Consider the following 18,041-nt stretch of genomic DNA (forward strand, 5'->3'; position numbering starts at 1 on the left):
TCTGTGAAATACAAAGCTGTGTTTCATGTCAGGTGCATACAGGAAACGCATGTATTTGTGATTGTGATATGTGTGGAAACCGACCATGGGACAGTTATAAAGATGAATTCTAATAAATAACTGAGGAAGTAAAGCATGGAAGAAGGCCTTTGAACCTATCCTTTGTTCACAATTAACCTTTATAAGTCTTAAGTTGATTTAGGAGCATTTGAATTAAAGCTTTAAGGATGTTGCTGTTTGACAGGAACTTTCTGCTTGTAGCTAAGCCGTAAAGAGTTTTGCAATAATAACCTTTTGAAGTATAATTTTAGAATATTGCTTGTAGTAAGGATCTTTGAAACTATAGCTTTAGAATATGTAAAAAGGAAACATGCTTATCTCAACACCTTAACAAAACACCGGATAGCAGACTGAGAAAGGAAGATTAACATCAACTCAAGGATTGATAGTTTTGACCAAGGGAAGCTGGACATCACTGTTATGAGATTTATAGTCCTTGCAATGGACCCACATCTGGAATCTGGACCTCACCAGCTGGGAGACTTCTGTCTTCTTTCAGAAGCTGGACCCCGCCATCTGGGGATATTCCTTTCTGGGATACATCCTGAGAAAAACTAAATCACAATAGTGTATGGAATTGTGACGTAAAAATTGGGAATAGAAACTGCTGAGAAAGCTTATGAGTACCACTATAAATACCTGTAAGCCTCAACTATCAGTGTGCAGTTGGAGGGAAAACTTCCCCCACTGTACCCAGCACTGTATTGCTCATACTTTATCATATTAATTAACAAATTGATTGCTGCTTGAATATTGGCCTAGTCAAGCTCCTCATTTATAACATCTCCCAGGGTCGCAGCCGTTCTCTGTGGCATACAGACCTTCCCTGAAACACCTGAAGCTCAGCTCAGTGGAAAGCATGGTGCTTCTGCCTTGTGTGTTGCCAGACCTTTCCATGCTGTCACAACTTTGTCAAAGATGAAATGCTCACAAATACCACTCATGAGAGACTTCACTCACAAAGTATCAGCAAAGCTTCAACACGTTCCCTACCAAACCAACAGGGTTTCCCCTCTGGTCTTGAACAATGCTGCCTGAACACAGGGTGCCCAGCATCTGAAGGGGTCTTAGATTTACTTGTTGTCTATACTCCTATTTCTATTCTATTTTATTAAAACAGCTTTAACTCATGTCTTGTCAGGCTTTTCTTACTGAGATTTGGGTCTGCTGGTAGATAAAACTAGCAGTGGGACACAAAAGAAACAATGGGAAGGATTCCACTGATTGATGAATGGAAAAAGATATTTGCTTTTACAAATAAACTTTAGGTTGGCTGATAAATGAAATTAGACATTGAAAGATGAAAGAAGCAATGGGGAAGAAAAACCCCTAAATTCCATATCAATTAAAAATTAAAAGGGAGAGTTATGCTTTAGAGGGAAATCGTCGGTATCTCAGCCAGTGGGGAAAGAAAGAAGGGAAATGCGGCCGGGAAATTAGGATAAAAAGGGAGGCTGCATCCTCCAAAAATTTGAGAGACCCCAGGGGAACGCCCCATGGCCTCTCCCTTTATTCAAATAAAGTAAAAGGACTTCTCTGTCTCCTTTTTGGACACAAACCTCTGATGTTTGTGGATTAATTTTCCTAACACTGAGAACCAGTATGTACCCTGCACCATCTCTCTTGCACATGGCCAGGCCACTAAGATGCACACATCTTGGAATTGGACTTTGATTTGACCCTTGTGGGTCCCCTCCAATATATGATGCTGATGAGTATATGGATAAGGGTTCAAAGGGGCAAAATCCATTTATTTTGAGATTTGTTAAAAAAAAAAAAAAAGCCTCCCATTGCCTTTCTTTATGGTCTTTTGGAGTGTTGTTATAGGAATTTTTTGTGGAAATATTTAGGAAAGATAGTAGCTCCCAAGTCCCACACAGGGACCTGGTAGTTAGGTGCTGTTCACCCAACCATTATGCTGGAAAACACAGTGCAGCTCAGCAGCAGTGCCAGCCCCCTTTCAAAAACATTTCCAAGGTAAACCTCACAAATCTGGGAAGACACCAAGCAGTAGCTGCAGTTAGCAGCCACTCAGCAGCGTTCTGCTTGTGGATTAACTGCAGTGTGGTGCAGGGAGCTCAACTGGCTCCGTGCTGAGTCTGGCTGGAGCACAGCTCTGCCTGATCAGGTCTGGAAACATTACAAATGCTTTTGTGGGTCACCAAGCCTAATCTACGCAGGACTAGATATGCCTAGAGAGTGCTGCAGAGGCTCGGCAGGTGTGTTCCCCAGGCGAGGAGCCCAGGAGAGCAGGTGGCCACAGGACCCAAGTGACCATGGACCATGAAGGAAGCAGCTCTGCATCAAGGTGAGTGATGGCACACTAGGTGTGCCACCAGCAAATAATCAAAATACATCCTTGCACTAATACCTAGCAAAAAGTTTAATATCTCCAGGAGAGCAGGTTACCTCAGACTCAGCACTGCCTGGATGCACAAAGCCAGCCTTGGACTACAACAGTTACAGAGCTATTTGTCCCTCCAGGAACTGGCCTTGGGGCTTTTTCCATTACCTGGGATATCCCAAAATGGCACGAGTTGACAGTATGAAGATTTCAGCTTGCATTTCTCTTTTTATGGAGTATCTGAAGAAAATTGCTGAGCCCTGTTTCTTTTGAGGGACAAGGAGCTCCAGTGATTACAGGACTGATGCTGAAGCTGCTGTCAGATGTTGACACCAGCTTGACTAACCCTCTTGAATTGATAGAATGCACTTCTATCATAAAAAGCAGAACACAAATGGAAGTTCATGGTGGAAATTAATGAATTTCAAGGTTGTGATAAACTCACCTAACTTGGAATGAAAAACTTATATTAATAACGAATGGGCTTATTTGCAGCTTGCAGATTGAGGTGTCTTACACATTTAAGATAAGGTGGTGACACTCAGCCTGAATGGACTCAGCAGAGATTTGATGGGAAATCTTCCTGCAGGATAACGTGCAAAATGAGTTTGTTTACATGATCCATTCCAGTGGCTCTGCTCTAACAGCAATAGACATGAAGTCCATGGCACAGGATGAAGTCAAGACATGGGATAAGTACTTTCCTAAACTGCAAAAGCTCTGTTCCCTACAATGTGCTTGTCAACAGCTTTCTCTAAAGATCTACACAGAATGTGATGGGCTGACACTAAGCTATGCCTCTATCTCTTCTCCAGAAGCCATTTCCCATTTGTCACCTCTAGCTCCACAAACCATATGGCTTTTATCTGTGACCCCTGCAAGTTCTTAGTGGACAGACACACATTCACATTGTTATGAATATTTTGATCAAATAATCAATTAAGTAATATTAAAGGGCTAGCTATGATCATAATTAGAAAATTGCAAAATATAAGTTATAGAAATATCACCAGTCTATGTTTGGAATGTGTAACCTTATAAACCTCACCAAGAAGTTACTGGACCCTTATGTTTCAATCAAGAAGCTATGGAGACCATCGTGCTCACCAGTTATGCTCCCTGTTGGGGAACGAACAAGTTAATTTTAATTGGTATAGGAGCAACTTACTTGGTATTAATTATGTGTAGATAAAAACTTAGTTTGGAACCTGTAAGCATTATGGGTGTGATAGGGAGGAAAGAGAATAGTCTTTTCCTTTACAAACATTACTATTTAAGTGAAGAAAACAGTGGGAGACACACCATTGTGTATGTGCCTGAATCAACAATGCCCTTGCTGGAAAGAGATTTATTGGGAAAATCGGATGCTTAAATAACTTTTGGTGACGAAGAAATATAAATTAAAATACCAGAATCAAAAGCTGTTGAGGCAAAGATTTTTACATTACAGGAATAAAAAAAGAGCTGGAAGAAATCCCAGAGGAGGCAGAGAATTAACCCCACTGGTATAGATGACTGAGATGCCTGGATGATCAAAAGTGGCTAAACCAGTAAGGATTACTTTCAAACCTAAATTCAAACTGGTAAAGCAAAAATTATATCCTCTTAAGTGGGAGGCAAGTAAAAAGTTGGAGAAGCTTATTGAATTTTTTTTAGAATATGGGTTATTGACAGCGTGTGAATTAGAACATAACATACTGATATTACCAGTTATAGATTAGTGCAAGGTTTAAGGGCTATTATTAATAAGTACCTGATATTTATCTAGCAGTAGCTAGTCTGTATACACTCTTGACAGCATTGAAAGGGGAATATAATGGTTTATGATGCTTGATCTTAAGAAAGCTTTTTCTGCAATACCTCCTGACACAGATAGTTAGAAATTGTTTGCCTTTGCGTGGGAGAGTCCAAACACCAGGTGGAAGGTGCAGCTGACACGGATTGTGCTCACAATAAAAAAGAAAAAAAACAATAAAAAGAAATTGGAAAGCTGAAAAAATTAAATCTTTATTTTATTTTATTTTTAAAATAAAATAAAATGTGTGGATGATATTTTACCAGCAATCAAGACTTTTACAAGCAATCAGTGCCTCGGTGCTAGTGTAAGCCTCTTAAATTGCTTGGGACTATTTGGATACAGGGTGTCAAAAAAAATGGCACAAATAGACAAAGAAGCATATATTTTAGTTTTGAGATCTTGAAGAAAAAAAGAAGATTGGGAAGCAACTGAAAAGAAGCCATTTGCCAGACTCCAGAGGCAAGGAACACAAACCTTCTTAGGTACAGCCGGGTGCTGTCAGTTATGGATTGCCAGTTATGGGGCACTGGCAAAACCCTTGCATGGTTCTCCACCAAAAATACTTGGTATGAACTCCTGGAGTCAGAGGGTCCTTAAAGCCCTAAAAGAACCTTAATGCCAACCCCTGCATTGGGACTCTCACACTTAAACCAAACCATTTGAGTTATTTGTGCAGGAAAGGATGCACCTGGCACTAGGGGCAGCCTTTGGGTCATGGAAGTATCCTGTCCAAGCAATTGGACAATGGAAGTAAAGGTGGATACCTGAGAAAGTTGGTAGCTGCAGAGCAGCACAAAAGCTGCCACATACCCCACATGGGCACAGCTGGTTTGGAACAGAAAGGAGGACATTGGGCATTGTCAGCAGGCTGCTGCAACACCAGGTTGCTCTATTGGAGCAGGACAATGTTGAGCTTAAGGTAACCACTACTTTAAACCCAGCCAAGTTTCTCCAGGCTTCAGAAGAAGCCCAGAGACCTTTTCTCATGACTGCCTCGTGAAAGGAATGAGAGGGAGGTGTTTTTACAAATAAACTGTGTGCCTCTTGTAGATAAAGCCAGATACTAGTAGGTGAAAGAAGCAAAGGGAGAAACCATAAATTCCAGAGGAATTCCACTAATTGACACAGACTGTTGCTCACTCAAGGTCACACTAAATTCCCAGACTGAGAAAAAAAAAACAACAGAGCTACAGAGAAAAAGAAGGGATGGGGAGTGCACATTAGAAGGGGGTCTATATTAGGAAATTTAGGAAGTCTGCACCTCTCAAGTACATCAGCCAAAGCAGAAAGAGAGAGGGAAATGAGTCTGGGAAATTAGGATAAAAAGGAGGCTGCACCCTCTAGCAATTTGAGAGGAAATGTTTCCGTGGGAAATGTTCCCTGGTCTCTATCATTATTTAAATAAAGTTACAGGACTCCTCTGTGTCCTTTTTAGACATAAACCTTTGGCATCTTGAATTAATTTTCCCCACACTGGTAACCACTGAGCAAGTGTGTTTTGGCAGACCTGATCTCAAGAGCAATCCCATCCCAGACCCAGAACTGGACCTGCACTCCAGCAGAAGCAGTGTGGTACAAAAGAGAAAACAGGCAGCTGGTTATGCAGTAGGAACCTTGGCTCAGGTCATAGCAGGCAAGGCTTTACCTTTGAACACACCAGCTAGGTGTGTTCTAGGGACCTTACACTGAGTGCTAGAAATCACTGAAGGAAAAAGGGTAAACATATGGACTGATTTAAAATATGGGTTTGGTATAATACACCATGAAACCACATGGGGAAAAAAGGAAGTGTTATCAGCACAGGGGGCTTCTATTAAATACAAAGAAGAAATTAATCAACTACTGCAGAGTGTGCAAAAGCTGAAAGAAGTGGCCATGATGCCCTTGTAAAGCTCATCAGTGTTGAGACTCCCCATTTAATACAGGGAATCAATTCACTGACAGAACAGCTAAAGAGGTTGCAGAAAAATATATCCTTGCACTAGTACCTAGCAAAAAGTTGAATAACAGGGAACAAAAACCAAATTATAGCAATCAGGACAGCCAATTAGCCCTATCTTAAGAAGCTATGGAAAATCCCAGCAAGTGACTGGTAAACTCATACCTCCACAATTCATGTGTAAGATAGCTAAGATAAAAGAACTAAAACATCAGGAAACACATTAGGAAAGAGAGAATACGGAAACTACTTTATAAAGGAATATCGTAATCACAAAGATGACAGAAAATAGATCAGTTGTCGAAAAAGATGTGATTTGTTTTGTGAAATAATCCCAAGGAAGAAGGAAGGCCACCTCCAGGGCTATTAAAACACAGGAATTTACATGCAGATTATTGGCAAATTCATTTTCAAGAATTTCCCAGGCAAAATGGGGACTGGTATATTTTGTTACTGGTAAATACTTTTTTGGGATGGCCAAAAACTTTCCAATGTCACACTAACAAGACAAGAGAAGTCTCAAAGCTTTTGCTGAAATTAATAGCACTGAAACTAACTCTTTAAAGTTTAAAAAGATACATCACTATCAACAGATCAGTAGGACTAGAGCTGCTTGTACATAATTTCTGACCAGGAGATATGGTGTGCATCAGAATCTGGAATTCTGGACCCGTCCAGGGGAAGTGGAAGGGACCAGATCAAGTTCTCTTGGTAACCTACACTACAGTCAAGGTGGAAGGAATTGAACATTGGGTTCATTACACACAGGTAAAACCAGCAACCACACATTAAATTCAGCAGAGACAAGACTAACTAACACCATGGGGTTTACGTACATGCATACATACATACATACACACACACACATATATATATATATATATATATATATATATATATATATATATATATATATATTACTGTTTTAGGTATGGAATATGATTTTCTAGAGGGATACTACTTACTGGATTTAGATAAAGGTGATAAATAATTGCATATTAACAGTAATAATAATATAAATTATGTTTTTAACTTTTGGGAAGAGGAATGTGGTTTTAAAGTTAGTACAAAATTTTGGCAGATTATAGAATGCAACTTCTGTAATATATTGCCAATGCAAATCTCTACAGAAAATTCAGTTCTGTGGGGCTTTAGTCATCAATTTGACAAAAATTTGGAAATTAATGTTAGTGGAAGCCTGGGGCAAGGTAAAAACTGAACAACAAGAAGTTTCAATAAGAGATGGAGAGCCATTGAAATTGAAGTGCGATTTTACTCAGATTCCAAACTTCAGTCCTGGTAAATTGAAAGTGAGCTGGGAAAAAGAGATAGAAAATAATTGTTTTTAAAGTTAAATGCATAGGTAAATGACACAGTGGCACACCTTATCATCCTGAAGGATGGCAGTCAGTATTGTCATTTGTTGAGTGAAGGTGATTTTTGTTGCCAGCCCATTGAAAATAAGGAACAAGTGACATAGTGTTACAAAGTCCAAAACAAGAACTGGTTTGTAGGGAATACCAAACTTCAAGGCAGGGATGTTGTTGAGAATTGGAAAGAGACCAAAGAGTTTGATTTGCCAACTCAGTCATTTGGAAAGAAGTGCACCCACCCAGATCAAGAAGTAAGGTCAAATGAGAATTAAAAATCAAACAGAAATAGGGCAATTAATCCTCTTCCTCAGAAAAACTCCAGAGGAGAATTTGATGTTAGGATTAATCCAGGAGTGTGCCAATTTGCAGGATGTGTCACAGCTTACCGCTTGTTTACCAATACCAAGTGCAGTAGGTGAGTCCATTCCATGGGGAATTTTAACCATGCACTTGACTAAAAATGAAACCACACATTGTGAACAGAAACCTGTAATTAGATGGAAGGAGCAGGCAGAGAAAATTAGGAAACAATGCTAGTCTCCAGGGAATAGAGCTGATTGTGAGAAATTTCCAAATTATATTTTCACGAAAATAGGTAGATTTCAGACAGTAGGACAGTGTTCTTAACATGAACAAATAAAGAAAAATGTGAGCCAAATGTTTATGGAATGGACAGGTGACAAAACTAATCAAACGAAATAAAAGGAGGCATACTGTGACTCAGTTTGGTCTATGACAATATTTTCTCAATTTCAGTATATGGCAAAGGCCCCTTAGTGATTTACTTGGGAGGGATTGGTTTTTGCAAATTGACCATTTGTGCAAGAAAGGAGAACCTGATATCAAGTAAAGGAAAAGCCAGTGTTGTGGTGGAAATGTGAGAGGATATATAATGGTAGTCCTGTTGATAAGGTAATATAGGCTATTCCTTCTTTAACTGCTGCTTTAAAGCATGGGTGTTCTGAGGCCTCAGAAATAACCTCCTATTGACTGATGGAAGAGGAACCTGTTTCTTTTTAGTTGCAGTAGAGCTACATTTAGGAGCCTTGGACATTTAGTATGGGCAATGAGTGATGTGACTTGGGCAACTCCTCTACCTTTAGATGGTAAAGTAAAGCAAGTTACATTAGGTATGACAACTTTATGTCCAGTTGGGAAGAAAGCTCCTTTAAGGGCAACAGTAGAAAACTTGCCGTTGGAACATGTGAGAAGATCAAAAATGGATGAAGGACAGAATGAACCTTCATCTGGAGCAAAAGTTAGTTGGGCCTTAGAGTGTTTATTGACTTCTTTAGAAATATACAGGCATAAAGAATGGATATCAACTCACAGGACAGGCAGAAAGGCTGGCAAACGTGACCAGGAAAGGATTTACGGATTTAAACATGCAGTTACAAGCAACCTCCAAGATGACTTTATAAAATGGAATGGCTTTAGATATGCTCTTGTTCAAAGAACATGGGGTTTGTGGATACTTAAAAGATAGAATTGATCATTGCTGCATGCACATTCTGAGTGTGACACAAGATGTAGAGCATGAGCTGGACTTAGTAAAAAATGTAGAAGAAAATACTCATGAGTGTCAACAAAATATGTAAGAAAATGGGATAAATAAAATTTTTAGTGGATTGGGATGGAATCTGTGTTTGAGTTAATGGGTAAAACCACTGATAAGCACAATTTTGTTAATAGTCTTCCTAGCAATTATGCTGATCTACTATTGTTTAAAGAAGCAAATTAACAACACTTCATGGAATTGGATAGTCATCCTAGCAGTAACTAGACAACCAGAGGCAAAGGAACCACTTCCAAGTCTCCCACCAGCATGTGGTGAATAAGATTCAGATGAAAACACTAAAATATTTTTCAAAATTTTAAAAGGAGAAAATGTTATTCATATTTTGATAAAATAATTTATTAAATCATTTTAAAGGGTTAGCTACGATTATAAGTAGAAAATTGCAAAGCATAAGTTATAGAAATATCAGGAGTCTTGTGTTTGGAATATGTCACTTTACAAACCTCACAAGAAGTTACTGGACCGTTAGGTTTCAGTCAAGAAGCTGTGGAGACCATCATGCTTACCAGTTATGTGCTTGGAAACCCACTCCACTTCCCACCTTGATTTTAGTATTAAGAATTCTATTTAGTAGATCTCAGGAGAGATGACCAATGATTGTTTTAGGCTAAGAATATTGATGAAGCTATTACCAATTGGAACCAACCAATGCAAAGAACGTGCATAGTATGCAAAAGAACACATGTACCGATGATTCAGCAGAAGAAATATATAAAATGTATGGGTTTGATTGGTGAAGTGGAACATGTTTTCAGAGGAGCTGTTCCCCATGTTCCTGGTGCCTGAATAAAGTAGTGTCTGCTTATCCACATCAAACTGGTGTTGGATAAGTCTCTTTCATCCCGTTTGGTAGTGTAATATATGATTTGGCATAATTTGTGCTTATGTGAAATATACTAGAAATATACGAGAAATATACGATAAATAAGTTATGCTTGTAAGATGCCTGTAAGAAATATTCTTAAAAGTTTTAAACCCACATGCCGGAGCCGGGGAGATTGCCTCACAAAATTGTGAAACCACAGATGGCAGTGGAGAGAAAGACCTAATTAACAATCCAAAAGACATGGCTCCTACAAAGATGGGCTCCAGGAAACACCCAAGCAATGAATACTCGATAAGTATCGATGAAGAAAATGCATCCCAATGTCAGGTTGTACCTGGACATCAGCATTCATCTCTTACCAGAAACTGTTTTGTCCAGCCCAACACAGAGAAAGGAGACGACATGAATATGTGAAGCCATGAAAAGAAAAGGACAGACTCTGCCCCAGGCTGAATAAACTGTATAAAAAAACACCCAGAGAGGGACAGCCTTTGTGAACAGAGGGGATCCGAAGCAGTAGAGCTCGGATCACAGTTCACCCAGCGCCGATCCCGGGCTCGGCGCTGTCCCTTTGATTGTGGCTATCGGAGACCGAATCTCAGTCACAAAATAAAATCTATTGTTATTAATTATTAATTTGCCTTTATCGATTATTACCTATAACAGCAGCAATATAAAATGCAACACTTATAATTTCTTAGATTAGTAGGTTTACCTGATTGATTCTCACTCACATGCTCTCCATCATGTAAACAACATTAGTGAATTACACAAGAGTATAAAATTAACACAGCCTGAAATGTAAGAACGTAGCATGTCCCAGGTCAGGTTCTCTTTCAGTCTTTCAGACTTAATATCCTGCATACTGAAACAGCAGTATGACATGCTGACCTGGATTTCCCACATCTTAGGGAAAGGGCTGCTTTCACTGTGCTGTGACAGCTTCACATCACATTGTCATGCCACAGGTTAAGATTCTCCAAGTGAGCTGGCAACAAAAGGCTGGATGCTGAGGGCTTTCAGTTTTCAAATACCTGGGGCTGGAACTGCCTCCTCCTGCTGCTGCAGTGTCCTAGGAGTGGATGAAAATTACATGCTGGACTGCTGAGATAACATTTAACCATCCTCCCACTGAATGGTGGCTGCCCTCAGAAAAAGCCAGTCCTTTCCTGGGAAACTGCCCAGACATCTGCTGTGTGCAACAGGAGTGGATCATTGCAGCATGAGCCATGCTCAGGACCACCTGGAGCACCAGCTCCTCACAGGCAAGGCATGGCACAAAAATGTGCTAGCGCAAAATCTCAGCTGGGAGGAGTCAGCAGAGCCCTGTCAGAACTGGCCTGAACCAGAGCAAATCCACAGCACCTACCAGGGACCAACAGCACTGCAAGGGTCTGGCATTAAGGAGGTCTAGCTCAGGAGTCTGCTGGGTAAATAATAAGCATTATTAGTTACAGGGATCTGATTGGGCTATAGATAAAGAAGGTTAGGTAACTAGATTTGTAGACAGCCAACAAATAGAATATGAAAACTGATGAGTGATCAATGTGCCCTCAGTCATTTGGCCTCTTAGGCACTCTGGTCGTATTTGTTATTTCAGTGAAAACTTGAATATGGCAATGAAAAACATGATGTGAGATCATCAGCATGTAGGTAACTCAACTAGAAGTACAAAACATCTTGTTCTGACAGTTCAGTCGTAGGACATGAGTCATAATGTTTTAGTTCAATTTATAACATTCAATATGCTGCTCTTTATCTTTATTACTTGATGAAATGGAAATCAAAACATAACTGCATTTTTGTAATTTATTTTCCTCTTTTGAAAATTTGCAGAGTATCAAGAAATATTTCCTATGAACATATTAGATGTTGGTCCCCCAATAGCTGGGCTTTTCTGATCCTATATCTATTATGAATCCTGTTAAGGAGGCTTTATCACCTCACAGAGTTGGATAGGATGGGAGAATCTGTACAAGCCAGGATCTTTATAGAAGACAATTGTCACCAAAATCAGCATATCAAAAAACTACAGAAGTCCCTAGCACATATCTCTGAGGCCTTTTGGATGTTGTTGACCTTTGCTGTCACATTCTGAAGGTTTTTCCTACATCTCAGCCCCTCTAGCTTCAGGCCTGCATCACAGCCACTCATCTGACATTAAATATTTGTTCAGGCCCGTGGGACAAAGAACACTAAGGACAGTTCAGAGCTCAAAAAACAAAGGGCAAATAAATACCCCAGAAAAATTACTGATCCCATAAAAAGACTGTTTTGTCTTTTTATTAAGCATATGTCTCCCTAATGATTTTCAAAGGGTGGAAAGACAGTGAAATAACTTCTGTTTTGAAAGCTGGTGTTTGAAAAAAGAAAGATGGGGAAAGTCTGCCTGAGCAGTACAATAGTGTAAAGTATTTCCCCTCACTCTTTAAGGGAGGTCTCCCTTTTCTGCATCATTCCTGTGCTATCCGGACACTTCTCACTGCCAAGAGACTGCCCTAAATAGCGACACTTCCCCTTGGTAACTCCAGCTCATCAAGGAAACTCTTCCCATACCAAGGGATCATAAGTCAGACAGGCAAAGAAAGCCAGGCTGGGATACAACACACCTCCATGCAGCTCTACTTGTCCATTTGCAGGGCCCTTCCATTACTAGAGGAATTTCTGGGAGTGGTAACAGAAGTCAGTCCACCTCCCAGCACTTCCCCAGCCTGAAAATGCCCTGTCCCCTTGCAGCCCACAGCCAGCCCTTTGCTGAGCAGCACCAACAGCTCTGGGGAAACCCCTGCCTGCCCTGTGGTTAGACCCTCGTGAGTGCAGCCTTCTTTTCAGATACAAATGCATGAGCACAAATGCAGAGGCAATGTATCTAGGCAGTGGAATTTGTCTCTGATCTCCGTCCCCAAGTCACCCTGTGTCATCTCTTCTCTTGAATCTGTGCATCTCCAGAAGGAAAATTCAAACTGCAGCAGTGGGTAGTAGTGAGTGAAAGGAGACACAGAGATAAAGAGTTTCTCTAAGGGCATGGTGGCTGTGCAGGGGATGGCAGGGCAAAGGGTTTGGGCAAAAGGACAAGATAAGGAAAAAAAAATCACAATTCAAGTGAAGTCAAGTCTTGTTCTGTAAGACAAGGAATGAGGAAACTAATTTTCTTCTCTCTGGCCCTGGTTCAACCTGGTCTTTAGCCTTGGAAAGATACATGAGCCAGGATAGTTTTAGCTTTACTTCAAGCAACAGTCTGTCTGTACGGGGATTCTGTAGCAATACCTAAAGAAGAAGGAACAGGGTGAGCTGTGAAATGGGCTCAAGTCCAAATCCAAAACAACAGTCCAAGTTATTTGGCTTGCATCATAGCTTTGCAGATGTTTTGAAGCAGGATAGCTCCCCTTATCATTGCACAAATTATTCATATGACTGCAGCAGGACTATCTCTGGCAATTTATTGTTGCTGTTCTGCTGCCAGTTGCCACCCTTGCAGTTCTGTTATCAGGAGGGACAGGGTAAATGGTCTCTTCCATAGGTTTTTATAACGTTTAATTCTAATCCAGCCAGTTCTGCAGAAGGCAGTAAAATAGTCTGGAGAGCAGCTTGGCAAAGTAACAGACAGATTTTGGCAAAAAACAACTGGGCACGCAAGCAAACCAAAATGAGACATGAAACAAGGCATCACACACCTGGGAAGTTCAATTTTCCCACAAATACCTTTCCTGACTGACTTCAGCCAAGCTCAAATACAGTTGGCCATAAATCAGGAGTTCTGTTTCCTGAAAAGCCTCACTCTAATGAGATGCTTTTATTCTGACTCACAGCACAAAGAGACTCCCTCCTTCTCTCCCAGTCTCACTGGCTTCTACCCCACATCCTATGTTTTCCTATAAAACAGCTAATAGCTTGTGGCATGCACAGGGATGCCACAGAGCTGGGTTTAAAAGGAGGTATGAGCCCAAGTCTTACCCAAGACAGCTAATCTCCTCCTCTCCACAGAAACCTTTTGGTTCTTTCCAAGCAACTTTTCCCGGTGGAAGCCAAAGGATCTGGCCAGCTCAGCTGTCATTCCTACACACAGTGCTGTATCCCCAGGAGAGAAACCAACTCAAAGGGCTGCAGAAAAGATTGTCTTTATCTGAGAAGAGCAAAAGCTGGGACTAAGCACACCTGGGTGGAATTTACCTTTTGACAGCTACATCAGAAGGCTGAGGCTTTTAAACATACAAACGCTGAGGCTGGAGCAAGTACAGCTCAAACCTTTTCTTCTGCTGTCCCCCACACCTGTCACTGCCACTGGGGCAGGAGAGTTCCCCAAGGGAAGTCTCTGAGTTTTAAATAAGAGGTGAGCACTGTCATAGCTGAAGGAGCTGCTGAGCTGGTTACTGTCCACAACACACTGAAAATAGTATGGGTATTAAACATTATAGGGTGGGAATGTCCTCCTGCCCCCTGCCTACGAAATAATAAATCTCACTGTGCTACAGCCACAGAAACTTTCTGGGATCCTGTCATCCTTACTGTTAGGCAGGAAAGGACTACCCGTGAGGCTTTCTAAGACACAACATCACTTGACACACACACAGGAAAAAAAAAAAAAGAAAAAAAAAAAGGATCAGCACACAGGAGAGCATAGAAACAGCTGAAAGTTGGAGATTAAAAAAATATTGTTACTTTAGATCCTCTGAGGACGCAAAGAAGCCTGATGCAATCTGACTGTGATCTAGGAAGAAGAGCTGGAAAGCAGATGAAGCTGCCAGGTTGATAGCATTCCCTTTCTGATTGGATCGATTGTCACCATGCCAGAGAGGCTGTCACAGCAGCATGGTCGGTGGACAGTTCTCAGCACTGATGTCCTTAGTGGTGCCAGCAACATGCATGCTACGAGCATCTAACTATCCCCACAATATAAATGGACAACAGTGAAGGAGGACCACAAAACCATGAGAATTGTCCTTCTCCATGAAAAAAAAATGGTGCCTGCATCCTTACAGGTGATGGCAAACACAGCTGCAGCTGCAAGCAACTGGTGCTTCAAAATCAGCTCTCTCAGAGATTTTGTTTGTCTTCAAATGAAGTTTGCTTTGGTTCGTGGCCACAGACTGCTGCACATCACACAGAATCAAGGAAATACAACAAGGAGATACAGTCAGGAAGGAAAAAAATACCAAAAATACGGGAGATGAGAATTTAAAGTGACAGGCCATCTGGAGAAGAAAATGAACAGGAAAAAATGCAGGGGAGAAGTGAAAGCAAATAAGAGAGAGAACAAAAATAAGTGGAAAATCCTGGGGGGAGATCAGTGATGGGCCAGAGACAGCCACACTTCCATCCTGACTGTGAAAGGGGAAGAAAATGCTGGATTGTCTACAACTATAAAGTTTATTCAGTCCATGCACAGGAGGGACAGACCAGAAGATCTTGACAGCTGGTGGAAGAAAAAGAAATCCTTCTCCTAGTGTGCCTGAAGCCCCTAATCTTTGCCAGACTGGATTCTGGCATATGCTGCAGTCCTACTGGGAAATGTTAGCAGCATCATCCTAAAGGAGGGGAAGTTCAGCCTCCTTTCATTTAGCCTTGGTTGATTCTCAAACTAATGAGCCCTCCAGGACCTCAGGCCACATACCCCCCAGAGTTTACACCCTACAGATTAAATATCTCCTGAAACTATTCTGGCTGAAGTGCTTATTTGCACAGGAAACTTTTCCCGGTTGGAGCCTTTATTGTATGGGTCAAGTGGAAACTCTAGGCATGAGTCACTTGCCTGCAGCACAGGGAGCAAAAAAATGCACCCATTGAGAATGTGAACGGCCTGCGGCAAAGCCAGGAGCTGGTAACGGTGTCATACTAAAAGAAACACAAAAGGAGCGAATCTCAGCTGCCAGGAGAACAGAACAGCCAAGACAACACCTGCACAAGATTCCTAGAGTTATAGTTTGCCTTTCCTTTGCCAAAAGAAGGTTGGAGTGTGGCTTGTCGTGATCGAAAGGACGCTAGTCCCTCCCTCTGTGCCCACAGGCGAAGATGTGCATTTTGCAGCAATGAAGCTGGGCAGCTTGCAGCCAGTTACGTCGATGCCAGCTCATTTACAGAGGCTGCGTCTGGGTTTGCTACAAGCAACAGGAAATCATGTCCCAAGCACAGGGGCGAGCTGTGAGCCTAAAGAAGGGAAGTCAAGGGCAAGGGCAGAAAGGCACAAGGAACGCCGTGCTGGGCCAGAAGCTGTGCTTTCAAGCTTTAATTTGGGGTGCAAAGCAGTGTAAACACAAATCCCTGGATTTAGGTGCTGTTGTGACTGATATCACTGCACATCATGGTGGGGTTCACCACGCTCCCTTCATGTCGTGTGACACGTCCTCGACAACGATAAGGATGGCGCCGGTGTCCGCGGGAATTCGGGCGGGCACCGCTGGTGCTCCGCTGGCCGGCGGCGCCGGAGGGGCGGGAGCCGGGATATGGGAGGCGGGATGCAGGATGCGAGATGCGGGATGCAGGATGAGGGAGTAGGGATGCGGGAGGCGGGATGCAGGATGCGAGATGCGGGATGCAGGATGCGGGGTGAGGAAGCAGGGATGCGGGAGACTCCCGCCGCCGCCGGCGCGGCTGTCTGCTGCCGCTCGGTGGCCGCCGCACGGTGCAGCACAGCAGGGCCGCGCTGGGGGGATGATCCCCGGCCCTGCTGTTCAGCTTTCCCTGACAGCCACCTGTCCCAGAAAGATGCCGTGCCGTGCCGTGCTGTGCCGGAGGAAGCTTAGGTTTCCCAGAAGCGACCCGTCTGTGAAAGGCTGAGCTCCTTCAGGGGTCCTTCGCCACCTGTTGCTGTGTCCCAGGAGCGGCTCTCCCTCAGGGAGGGGGTCACTGCCACCAAACCTGGATGGGCTCCCCTCCACGGGGCTGGGATACAGACAGGGTTACCCCTTTTTCTTCTTTTGGGGTGTGGGATGAAGCTGATTGCATAACGCAGAGTCCCCTGAGGAGCTGAATACTCGGGTCACCACGCTTGCCTGGACTGATGGGAAGTGACTCATTCTCTGCCTGAAATGGCGCTCCCTCCGAGGCTTGGAGGGATTTGAGGGTAACGCCAGGATGGCCCCTGTCCCTGGGCAGCAGCACAAGACAGGAGCACACAATGGAAGCTCCACAGCTCCCTGCGGCTGTGGTTTGGGAAAGGAACCAGCCAGCTGCCACGCTGCCCTCCTGGCAGGGCATATCTCTCCCAGCAAGGGTCTGCAGGAGATGCTGTCATAGCACGTCTGTGACAAACCCAAGCAGCCTCCTCTGTGCAGTGCCGGGCCTGGGGCACAGACAGCAGCAGTGTCACACTCAGTGACACTGTACACACAGCCTGTACACTCCTTCCCTAAGCACAAACGGCAGTCTGGGCAGGAAGTGATGCCACAGCAAATCCTCACTCTAATAGAACAGGGGTCTTCACTTCTGCTCAGCCTAAGAATGCAAGCTGTCAAAGACTTGTGAACCATCTAAAGCTTCCTCCAGGCCTGGCAGGAGTGCCGGGCCACCACACAGTCGTGTGCCTCAGTCTCCTGGCATGTGGGTGGGGGAGACAACAAACAAAGCAATTGCAATTACACGCTGCTATGTGCACTGCTGAGGGTGGGGAGGTAGGCAGTGACTTGTTTCTGGGAAGTAATTAATTAAGGCTGTATTTTTCTTTTGTCGGTTATACTGAAGAGTTGATGTGTTATTTTCAATCCTTCCCCATACCTGATAATTTGACCATTTAGCTCACACTAGACCAGGCCAAGGGCAGATCATTTTGCCACAGAACTACTCAATATTCTTGCAGTTTAGATACCACTCTTTCAGATCATTGCAGGAGTGTTTAACCAGCATCTCAGCTGGTACTTTTTTAGCTTCAAACTATCCAAACTCCATCATTATCCATAACCAAACCACAGAGTTAAGAGCTGGCTTGGAGATGTAGCCTAGAATAGCAGTTCCTGATAAGGTAAAGTCTTTCTCTAATATGGAAAGTTACCTGGTGAACATGGGTTTGTGAGGGACCCAGCACAGTGAAATAGCAGATATCCCTCAGTTATCTTGCACATTTACTGTATTCTAAGTATTCTACAACCCAAAATACTGGATCAGACCAGCTGGACAACTGGATATTTCT

The sequence above is a fragment of the Passer domesticus genome, chromosome 2 (genome assembly GCF_036417665.1).
Source record: "Passer domesticus isolate bPasDom1 chromosome 2, bPasDom1.hap1, whole genome shotgun sequence".
Classification (NCBI taxonomy): domain Eukaryota; kingdom Metazoa; phylum Chordata; class Aves; order Passeriformes; family Passeridae; genus Passer; species Passer domesticus.